This window comes from Mustela erminea, chromosome 9 (assembly GCF_009829155.1).
Source record: "Mustela erminea isolate mMusErm1 chromosome 9, mMusErm1.Pri, whole genome shotgun sequence".
Classification (NCBI taxonomy): Eukaryota; Metazoa; Chordata; class Mammalia; order Carnivora; family Mustelidae; genus Mustela; species Mustela erminea.
This window is the reverse complement of record NC_045622.1, coordinates 26,140,853-26,153,042: the sequence shown is the minus strand read 5'-3', so window position 1 is coordinate 26,153,042 and position 12,190 is coordinate 26,140,853.

The window sequence follows — 12,190 nt, the reverse complement described above, 5'->3', positions numbered from 1 at the left end:
CCCTGTTCCCACCCTTAGTGGTATCTAGAAACCTTCAGTCCTAAGAAAGGAAGTAAAGGCCTTTCATCCTGCAATCTCTCCCTATACACACACACACACACACACACACACACACACACACCTGCATGCCACTCTCACAAAAGTTTCTCATGCATAAAATATCATGAGTGCTGATCTTTTTTTTAGTTATTATTAAATTTATTTATTTTTTTAAAATAAACATATAATGTATTTTTATCCCCAGGGGTACAGGTCTGTGATGAGTGCTGATTTTAAGCAGAATGCAGAGTAGGAATTCATGCTCTGAAGGTTTGAAGACTCCCAAAATATGTTTAATTATAGTTTGAACTTCCAATAAAGCTTTTTAGGTGTTCTAGCCACACAGCTGTCACCAGTGCAACATATTCATGTACTTGCACCAACTCTGGCCTTAAAGTCCAAGAATCAAGGATATGAATAGGAAAGGGCCATGCACAGGAAACAGAAGGAGAATGTGGTGGGATGAAACTTGCTAGGTCAGCCTGTAACAGACCCATTCCTGCCATAGGGGCATATTGTGTCTGGGTGTCCTGTTGTAGTTCCTGAGTTCTCCTCATTTGTGACACTGCCAGCCTCTCTATTTACCTCCACCCTACATGGAGACACCTCTGACCCCCCAGTTGTCTTTTTACTCAGTGATGAACTTGTGTGAGGTTCATCAGATCTTCACCCAGGGTTGTCACTGTCCAGCCAATGGCCAAATACACAATCAGCTAATCAAGGTGAGAGGCATAATCCGTGTCCTCAGAATATAGTGGAGTTGGGGCATCTGGGTGGCTCAGTCAGTTAAGCGTCCAACTCTTGATTTCTGCTCAGGTCATGATCTCAGTGTTGTGAGATTGACCCCCATGTCAGCCTCTGTGCTCAGTGGGGAGTCTGCATGAGATTGTCTCTTTCCCTTTACCTTCTCTCTAAAATATATATATATATATATATATAAAATATGGATTAATTGGCCATCTGTGGGTCAAACACAAGACCTCAGCTTTATTGGGGGGGTCAAGCTGTACAAGATGAATTTACTATCCACAGACACACAACAGAATTAACACTGGTAACACTCCACTTCTGGAAGTTAATCTTTGATGGGATAGTAACAGATCTAAAGTAACATGATTTTCTCTGGGTATTCACAAAATCCATATTTTAATTTTGAAGGACATTTGCCATGGCATGATTTTACAAATATTTAAGTAACTGCTTAGAAATTAATAGAAACCCCTTGACCTTCAGTATTGTATCTAGTGTGTATTTCAGCTTTCCTTTTTTAAAACTTTGAATAGCTATACATTTACATATTTCAAAATTCTTTTTTAAAGGTTTTATTTATTTATTTGATGGAGAGAGAGAGTGAGAGAGAGACCATGAGCAAGGACGGGGAGAAGAAGAAGCAAGATCCCCACTGAGCTGAGAGCCCGACATGGGACTCGATCCCAGAACCCTGGGTTCATGACCTGGGCTGAAGGCAGATGCTTAACTGACTCAGGCACCCAGGCACCCTACATAGTTCAAAATTCTAGAGTTACACAGGGCACCTAGTGACATCATCTCCATTAATTCCTGATGCATACTACCAAGTTTCTCTCCCTTATGTCACCAAGTTACTGATTTCCTATTTATTTTCCAGAAAGTCTTTCATACATAAGTAGATATATATTTATACACATATATTTTTTTCTCTCGCTTATTTTACATAAATGGTAAGATATTATGTATATTTACCTAATTAAAATCTCAATGGGACTCTTTCAAATTTTTTAAATGACTCAAACCTAATTTTCTGATTTAAATAATTTTTATACTGGACTTCAGATCAGATGACTCTTGGTTCCTGAAAGATTCTTCCAATTCTTTGTTATTTTCCATTTGCATGAATATCCATCCATCCCCAGGGTACCTTGTAGGTCGAATATACTCTTTGCTTTTTCAGCAAACACACTATCTTGGGTTCAAACTTGGAGGTGGGAGGGCTAAAAACAGCCATCTCCCCACACAAAATAAACACAAAATAATAGCTTATGTTGCTGATTTCTTTCAGTCTCTCCTTTAGCAGAAACAGTGACATCTGATGATTACCGCTGAGGGCGATGAAGCGCAGGAAACAATTAATTCAGCGCCTGGTCTGTGCCGAGCAAGTCCATGCCTCCCGCTCCCTCACCCCTCCCAGCGTGCTGGTAGGTGAGGATTATGATCCCAGCCTTCAGGGAAGAGAGCGGAGCTCAGAGAGGAGAGTTTGCCTACCATCCCAGGATTCATTAGTGGCTAGTCAGGATTTGAAGTTGAAAATGTTCTCTAAGCCCACCCTTCTCCCTCCTTACTACCCTGCCCTATGAAATCTTCAAAGTGCCGAGAAGCGCAGGAACTTTAGAGCAACACGTGAGTACGGTAAGGCGGGGAATGTAGTGTGACTTATGCCAAAGCCTCAGCGCAGGGCTTCAAAGAAGCTAGGGCTCAGTACTTAACCCCTGTTTGGTGACTACAACGCTCGGCTTTCCTGCAGAGCGTGTCAGCGTAGAATCCACGGCTGGCCAACACCCGCACTCATTTGAGGTCTTCCCCTGGAGACTAAAAAGTGGGTTAGCTGCCTGTTAACCGGGTCGGGGGATGCGCCTGGAGATAATACCTACTCATCTTTGCCTGGATGTAAAATAAAATAACTTGCGTCTCGATTCCTGCTCTTTATTTTTATCTCCAGCTCATAAAATTTCCAAGTTGGCTTATACAGAAAAAGATCATATTTTCAATTATATCCCTAAATGATTGTGGGGAAGGGCTCCTTTCTGTCTGCCTAATTTTCACCCTTCCCAATTTCCCTAGAAATGAGCAAGACTTCGGCAGTGGCTGTTTCCACCTGGGTAAACTAGAGGATGAGGACAAGACTTGAGATCTCAAATCTCAGCTCCTCACTCATAGCCTTTAGTACCTGAAGAAGGTGTACAGCTGGTATTTTTCTTCCCATTTTGCAAGTCGGAAAGCTAAAGCACGGAAGAGTGGCCAGTGGCCCCGAGGCCATCGTTCTTAAGAACAGCCCCTGGCACAGGTGTCCTTGCAGGAGTCACCCGCAGGAACACATATGCTGCGTGTCAGGCAAAGGGGGAAGAGGAAAGGCGCGGTGTCTCCCGTCCATGCTCGGCTCCAGGCTCCGAACACACTGTACAAACCGCTCGGAGCCGCTAAGGATCCATTTCATTCAGCAAATACTGTTGGTCCCAGCAAAACGCATCGGGCCTGGGAATTCCCGCCACGATAGGAAAATCATATTTCACCAGCTGCTTCTAGCCCAGGATGCAATCCCCTAACGCCGACATCCCTCCTACCTCCAGAAATAGTAAACATCTGCCAAAAGAGAGCCCCATTAGCAAAATCCCCCACTTCTGAGCATCTCTGATTGGATTTCTTCTGAGCTCCCTGCCCGTTTCCCACCCCCCTGGCAGTGACAGGCTACTTCTCTCAGCCCGCTGGAGCGCGCCCAGACCCAGGCCCGCGGGCGACCCCAAGCTGCTGTTCTCCCCTCTCCTCTGCCCTCAGTCGCTTCCCCTCCAGGAGCACCAACTCAGAGCTGTCACACTCCTGTCAACCAGATGGGAGACCAGCCACTAAGCTGTTAATGCCTCTTGCAAGGACAGGGCCTGTGGTCACAGGCAGGCTGCCGGAGAGCCTCCACGCAGGAGTGGGCGGGGCCTGGCCGTCAGCGTAGGGGAAATTGGCCTTTTTGTCCCAAGGTTCCCACGGGTGGCCCCGCACCCCTCCTCCCCAGCGCATGCCTCTCCTGTCCCTTCTGCTCTCACCGCTTCGTTGCAGCCAGCCAGCACTGCAGCAGGCTGACAGCGGAGCGGCTGCAATGAGCTGCCTGCCATTCCAGATGTCAGCTACATGCTCGCAGGTAGGAGCCCTGTAGGATATTTATGGCTTTAATTCCTCAGTAGAGGTTTCTGTTCTGTCATGCAGCGACATATGAATTGCTGCTCATTTGCTCCTGTGTTTCCACGTCAGCGGCAATTATGGAAAGGCTGCTGGCTTCTTGTACGACCCCACAAGTTATGATCCCTACACATTTCAGACTGAGGGAAGCCGAGAAGGATTGCAAACACCAGTGAGCAAGGGCAAGGAGATGGCAGACCAACAAAGGCGAGGAGCAGGCTTCCAGGCCTTGAGGTGGCTGTCAGCTCTTAAGGGCAGGCGGGGACATGCCACATGTTTCCAGGGGGGATAGACAGCCAGTGCTTCCTGATAGGATCCCGGGGGAGTTCTGGAGGGCCGTTGAGGGATGTGGGTCTAGGCCTGGCTGTAGAGGATGGCCTCTGCTCTGCCCAGCAGTTACTACCTGCTTCGTCCACCTGTGACCTTGGCAAAGTCACCAGATCCAAGTCTTCAGGAGCCTACTTCCTCAGTTTTAAAATGAGGGCAGGCAGCTTCCAGCCTCCAGGAGGGAAGGAAGAGTTCACTGATGTGTGCACAGATGAGAGATTCCATCCAAAGACCCAGAGCCATGTTGATCTTCAAGGAACTGGGGTGCATTCTGGCTCATCTGTCACCATTTTTGTACTTATAAAAGAACAAGTTCTGTCAAAATCCAGTATGCCACCAACTGGAGAGAATAAATTCCCCTCCCCCCCTTTTTGTAATCTCCAACAAATTCATAAAACAAAGAGACTTTTTTTATTTCATTTTGTCAATAAACCTGGCAATGGAAATACCAATTTGAACAGCAATTTTCCCCCTGGTCTGAGCTGAAATTGGCTCTGGATGAATTGTTTTTCAGTCTTTACATGTAAATTCTCTCCATATCCCTCGCTCTTACAGACAGTCCTGGGACCTTCCCCTGCTTCACTGCCACTTCTCCGTCCAAACCTCTGGTTCCTGGAAACAACACGCTTTTACACGACAATGACTTCAGTGTCTTCTGCTCCAAAGCCCAGTCACAAAAGATATGTTGCTGCCAGAAACTGTGGGAAGACCTGAAGGTATCACATAGCCCAGCAGACCAGAGGAGGTGGGTGCCTGTCCAGGCAGGGTAGAGCTAGGACTGGGATACAGATGTCCTGAGGCCCAGTGCACATTCCCTCTGCACGTCCCTGACCTTCAACTCTCCCACTTCCAGAACACCCACTGGATCCCAACTAAGTCCAAAGATTAAATCGTAGGTATAGGTTTTAGCAGATTCTAAACAATACTGGGGCTGATGTCTTCCTACAATAGTGTTGTCATATTTAGCAAATAAAAACATAAAAATAATATTGAGTGTAAAGCATGTTCCAAATTTTGTTTGAGATATACTTATGTTGAAGAATTATTCATTGTTGGGGTACCTGGGTGGCTCAGTTGGTTGGGCATCTGCCTTCGGCTCAGGTCATGATCTCAGAGTCCTGGGACTAAGACCCACATCAGGCTTCCTGCTCAGCAGGGAGTCTGCTTCTCCCTCTCCCTCTCCCTTTGTGCCCCCCAAATAAATAAAATCTCAAAAAAAAAATTATTCATTGTTTATTTGAAACCAAATTTAACTATGTCCCTATATGAAAGAGACCTTGGCTCTTCCTCCCTCACATTCTTGTAAATCAAATCAACCAGTTTTTAAGAATTCCAACCACCTGTCCCTCGTGATGCTAAAGCCGAAAAGCCAAAGTGGTCCAGACTTTAGAGAGACAGATGGAACTTCCAGTTCCAGCTCTGCCATCCAGCAACTCTGTTATCTTGGGGTCAGCTAATTTCTTTAGGCCATAACTGACTCATATGTAAAATGTGAACAAGAAATAGTATCTATTTCACAAAGGCATTACAAAGATTAAACAACACATATATAATATTTTTAGTGCAGGCACAAACCTAGCATTCAATACATTTCTATCACCAATGTGTTAAGTTTCTGCGTATAAATCAGGTTTCAAACAGTATAGTAACATGAACCACATAGGTTAAACCAGCAGTTATACAATTTCTTAGACCTCATATTTAATATCCATGAAATGTATTATGATTCCATTTTTTAGATGAAGTTAAGTACATTTATAGAGTCTGCTGCAATTAAGTAACAAAGCTGGAAGTTTGAGAAAAATTATTTTGATTGTCAGGTCAGTATTTTTCTAAGAGTATTTCACTTCTCTGGCCTCTGCCCTCAAGTAGATTATTCTGGGAGGTATAATGCAATATGGAGTTACTCCCCAGTCCAAAGCACATGCCAGTGCCTTGCTGCTTAAACTGGACTTTGGAGTCTAGTCCTTTCCCTTCCTTCTCCTGGGTAATGGGCTATTCTTGACCCAATTAGGAACAGTGTGAAACGCCTGAGGTCAGTAACTGTATACAACTCCGCAGATTATAAGTACACAGTGTGGGTGTATGGTCCGGCTTGACCCAGCTCAGGAAGGTAGTCTGGATCCTCTCCTTCATTCCATAAGACTCCAGCTGTCTAAACTAACCAGAACACTCACTCAGCTTCCATTCCATAAGAAATTCATTCTCCATAATTCTCAAGATCCAAACCATGAGCTGAGATTAAAATCCAAAATAGTCCTAGGCATTCCAAGTTGATTAATATCCCCTCTCTTCCCAGGTTCTAAATCTCCCTGCACTATTAGAAATTGGATATGCTGCTTTAGTTCCTCTGATGACTGAGACCAGAGGATCCCAGGAGGGTGTACCTAGAAGATGGGCAATTAGACCCCTTCTGAGGGCCAATCACAGCGGTGACCACTTCATTCACCAAGACAGGAGGATAGTCCATAGTGATGGGAGATGCATTGGTGATATTACGAAGTGTGCCAGGACTTCCGGGAACACACACAGTCTCTCTGCTTTCTTGATGTTGGTAAAGTCTTGCTTTGATCATCGCATTATTTTTCACATTTTAAACTCCCTCAACAGTAGTGAGGGGTGAATAATACATGAATTTACAAAAAGGACAAACAGCAGAGCATGAGAAAGTCCTACTTCCTGAAAAAATACTACACTCATTCTGAAGTTTACAGTAATCCATATCTAAAATGCAATGGCCAGTTCTGGTCCTTGCTTTTCAGCCTAAAACATTCTCAAGAATTCTCTCTAACTTCCATTTTGAATAATCTAAAACACTGCAGGTTCATCTTTTTTATGTTCCTAGCCCTACTTCTAATCAATTTTCTTTCACACTTTCTGTCCTCTAGATAAATCAAATGCCAATTTATCTTCTTCTTCCTTATTTTCTGCCTCCTTTCATTTCATCTCTGCTCGTCACTAATCAGCTTGTGCAAGCATCCACATGTACATTCCGTGTTTATTTGATAGTTCTTGTTTGCAGCAAGGAGTGGTACCTCAAATTCGTCAAATACCCAAGCGATAAGGAAGAATGCTATTAACTGCAAGGAAACAAAGTAAAATATTTAAGGCAATTAGAGAACAATTCGAGCTAGTAATACAATTAATGACTAATAAAGTTTGTATGCAGTTCTACAAGGCACAAAGCACCGAACACCCTGAATCTTATTCTATCTTCACAATATGCGATCTAACTTGATAATAGAGAAAACAGAATGGTGGAGGGGAGCGAAAATGGCATTTATAGTCAGATACATTAGGTTTGAATTGCAACTCTGTGAGCTAATGCATTGCTTGGTACCTGGCCAGCATGATGCAGGCTCACTTTTCTCAGCTCTAAAATGGGATAAGAATATTCGAGATGCAAGAGTTTGGGTAATTAGTACAGATGCATACAGAATGCTTCGCTCATGGTTGGTGACTTATTATGATCCTCATTTAATGATTTAATGTATAAGGAAACAGACACCCAAAGAATATTACAAGTTTATTGAGGTCATATGACTCGTAAGTGGCAGAGCTGGATTCAAACCAGGCTTTTATGAACTAAAGCCTCTGCATGGCCCATCACATTACAACCAGAACCTTTAGCTCAATGCATCTCAGAACCTAGTGTACACACCAATCACTTAGAACCTTGTCAAAATGTATGAGGTTAAGTATGAGGTTCCCTGAGATTCTGCATGTTTCACAAGATCTCTCTGAGATGATGCTTACCCTGTCAGTTCACACTTTGGATAGCAAAGATATAAACTATGAATATTAACCACAATTTAGGATTACCTCAGGGTGATACAGGTGGGCCTTTAAGAATTGAGGCTTTTACATCCAACTCTTGGTTTCAGCTCAGGTCATGATCTCAAGGTCCTGGGGTCAAGCCCCACATCAGGCTCTACACCCAGCAGGGAGTGTGCTTGAGATTCTCTCTCTCCCTCTTCCTCTGCCTCACCTCCTAAAAGTAAATAAATAAATCTTAAAAAAAAAAAAAAAAAGAACTGAGGCTTTTAGTTTTAGTGATAAAGATAGAATGCAAAGGTCACAACCATTTATTCAATGTGCCAGGTGCATGACAAAGTATCAAGTGCTGGGGATGTGAAGATGAACAAAATATGCTGAGAAGCACATATGTTAGCAACTCCATTGAATGGGCCTAATAGATTTGGAGGCTTATAGGGAGATCCACACAGTAATATGGGGCATATGTTTGCAAATGTAGGATAAGGACAGATGACAGAGAACCTTGACAGATTCCCTGAGGGCCCTGTAACCTCAATCCAAGCCCATAGGGACGCACCGTAGCTGTAAAAACAAGGTCAAGTTTAAGTTTGGATTGAAATAGAGAGAAAGCAAAGATGCCAACCAGGAGGCTATTGTAGAAAGCAGAGGTGAGCTGTTGTGGGCTTGGCTTTGGTAGAAACCATGGCAACGAAGAATGAAACAGAGCTGTAGGACACAGTGAGGAGAACCATGGTGAGAATGCTGGACTTTAAACTCCTAGTGAGGCTTGGGCTCCATTATAGCTCTGCCTCGTATGAGCCATTCCACCTTCGCATCCATGAAATACAGACCATCTATTTCAGGGGCCATTGGGAGGATTAAATAAGATAATGCATGTGGATGCCCTTTGAAAACTCTAAAGCACTATATAAATTAAGGAGCTATTATTATTAAGTTTCTCATGCAGTATCTGACACGTTATCACTGAATTAATTAAGTAATGAAAGAACGAAATTTAATGAATGCTTGGCTATGAAGAATGAAGACGAGGAAAAAAACCAAAGGTGATTTCAAAAATGTCCAGAGTTCCCGAATAAGAAATGAGTTGCACTGTGTTTGATGGGAATAGGTACAGGGAATCTGCGGGGGAATGAGACTGGGTAGGGGTTTGTGAATCTTAGAAAGACTTAGCCCTGATAAGTCTGAGAGTCCCAGAAAGAGGACATTTCTCTGCCTCTCAAAAGTAATCTGCGATTTCTAATAACTTCACTTAATTTTTATCATTTCCCAACACCACACATCATCATTTGGTGTCCAGCTGGTTGGCCTTGGGACAAGGTTTTACTGAGTGTTTGTCACCTCCTCTATAAAATGGGCATACAAATAATGCCTACCCCAAAGGAATGCCATGAAGACTGCAAATAATACTTACAAACCCTTCACCCAGCACATGGCATATCCTGGGTTCTTCATAACCTCTTCCCCCCTTACTATTGTCATCATTACTATTATTATGGTGATGCATGGAGCCCAGTGTCTGGGGCTTGAACCCACAACCCTTAGATCAAGACCTGAACTGAGATCAAGAATTGGATGCTTAACTAACTGAGCCATGCAGGCACCCCTGTTAGGGTGATATTTAAAACAGGAAACAGAAACATGGAAACAGCCTGTGTCCAGATCAAAACATAAAAGCATTAAAAGCTAGAGGGACCCAAAAGATCATGGGTCCAAGTTGTCCCCATCTATGCTTCTACCATTTTACAGATGAGGAAACTGAGGCCCACAGAAGAGGCTAGTGATGATCAATATCATTTCTTTGGGAGAGTTCCTATTGATTCTGAGGGTGCAAAAAAATCTCCAGGCAACCAAGAGAAAAAAAAACCTGCTGAAAGCACTGATTTGTGAGTTTGCTCCGTGGTTAAGGCCATTCTTTTCATCTAAGGAGAAGTATATTCCTTCCAAGCTGGACTATTAATTAAAATTCAGCGATGCTAATTTTACTGCCAACTTAGGAGATTCTTATTACATTTATTTTCCAGGTAATTGCTGCTTGTACAGGAGTTCAAATAGATGTCTTTTTTAGATGGTGCAATAGATCAGAATTATAATAGTTAAATTCCTCACCCTTCGTTTCGTTCCCTCCGATTCTAAAGCCTGCTAACTCAAGTTACACCGAGAACTCCCTCCTTCTCTATCTCCATCTCTCTCGCACTCTTTGCTGTACTCTGCCCCGTGTTCTCTCTCTCTTTCACAATGTTAAGATCCACAGAGGCATGGGTAGCAAAATAGAGTTTCTGTTTTGTTCTTTTCGATTTTATCAGACCATTTCCCCTCAGAGGAAGAACCACAAATAATCCTGTACATAAGTATGAAAAGAGATACCAAGTGCTTCTCCTCACACCACCCATTTATATGTTAATTTATATCCCCACTTTACAGATGAATAAATTGATACTCAGAGGAAGAATTTCCCCAATGTCACACAGCTAATAAAAAAGGCAGATTCTGGCTCTACTTCTTTTTTTTTTTTTTTTTTTTCCATCTTATCCAGGAAAAACCTTGTAATATGCTGTGTTCCAAAACAAAAACAGAGATGGTGAAAAGGAGTAACTTCATTCTCAGGGAAGAAGGGCACCTGGAGGGGAGAGAAGGGGAAGCCAAATGGAACCCCTCAAGTCCTATCTAAAATCAGAGACACTCTTTCTCCCTCCTCTGTGTCCCTGGGCCTGCCTCTTACAGTGAGAAGATTTTCTTCTCCCTTCTCCATAACACTGAATTCTGTGATGATGCTCCAGCAGGATGATGCCACACCAGAAAGTGCTTTTTAGGAGGAAGCAGCAGTCACCTGAGTCCAGGCTCAACCAGCTTCATAGCTATGAGATTTCGTGCTTTTGAGATGCTTGGATCTTCCACTCAGAGTACCAATTAACTGTATGCTGGGGAAGGAGATGGTTGACAGACAGAAGCATATATTAATTTTAGAATCTCAATGCCAGTTGCCATTTACCATATCCTTATTATGTGCCAAGCATGATACTAAGCATTTTACATGCTTCCTCTCCATTTGCCCCAACAACCTTGTAAACTGGTGACTATTACTATAATTGGGTCTATTCTATGAGTGAAAAAGCTGAGGCTCAATAAGTTAAGTAACCAATGTGAGGTCGTATTGCTAAAAATTGGAGGGGCCCTGATTTAAACCTGGGTGTCTCTGACTCCAGAGCCCCTCTACTCTGAGTGGTTCTGCAAACTGCCCGCCTGAAAGTTGTGGGTTATCTAAATCCCTTTGGTTCTACAAAGTAGTGTTAGGTCAGCAGGGAAAGGAAGTATTGTGTTGATAGCAGTGGTATCCACATGAGAAGGCTTATTCCTCAAGGGAGGTGTGTACTCTATCCAACAGGGACCTAGAAGAAAATATTGGCTTGTCTATTTATATTTTGATGCCACCCTTTGTAAGTACGTACCTACAAGTTTTAAAATATAAATAACACATTAGTACAATAGTACATACATAATTCATAAATAAATAAATATAGGATCTTTCTTAAATTTATTTTACAGATTGGGATCAAAAATATTCTTTGTTGGGGCACCTGGGTGGTTCAGTCGGCTAAGTGTCTGCCTTCTACTCAGATCATAAGGGAACCTCCTTCTCCCTCTCCCCCTCACCCCTGCTCATGCTCTCTTTTACTACCTCTCTCTCTCTCTCTCAAGTAAATAAATAAAACTTTTTAAAAAATATTCTTTGTCTTGAGAACTAGAATTTTAGGATCTTAGAAATGGGAAGGAAGTTTCAAGAACCTCTATCCTAATTGTATGCTTCCACTCACTCTGGCTAGGTTTTCTAGGATTAACCTCCAGCCTTCTCCTGAGTGCTCTGGGTTTGTAAATTTTCGGGTGGTTTTCTTTGCCACTATTTCATAGCTATAGCAACATTAGACACTTAATTTCAGTGACTCAGATCTACGTGTCCCAACTCTAGGCCCAGTGAAGCTCTGTGCATTCTGCTGACTCAGCGAACACAGAATGGGATTCAAGTGCGGGACATAGACTTTCATGCAAATGGCGCCCCAGGACTGGCTGACATGACAAGCAGACATACATGGGGAAACCAGCAAGAAGTAATCAGAAGACTTCAGAGACT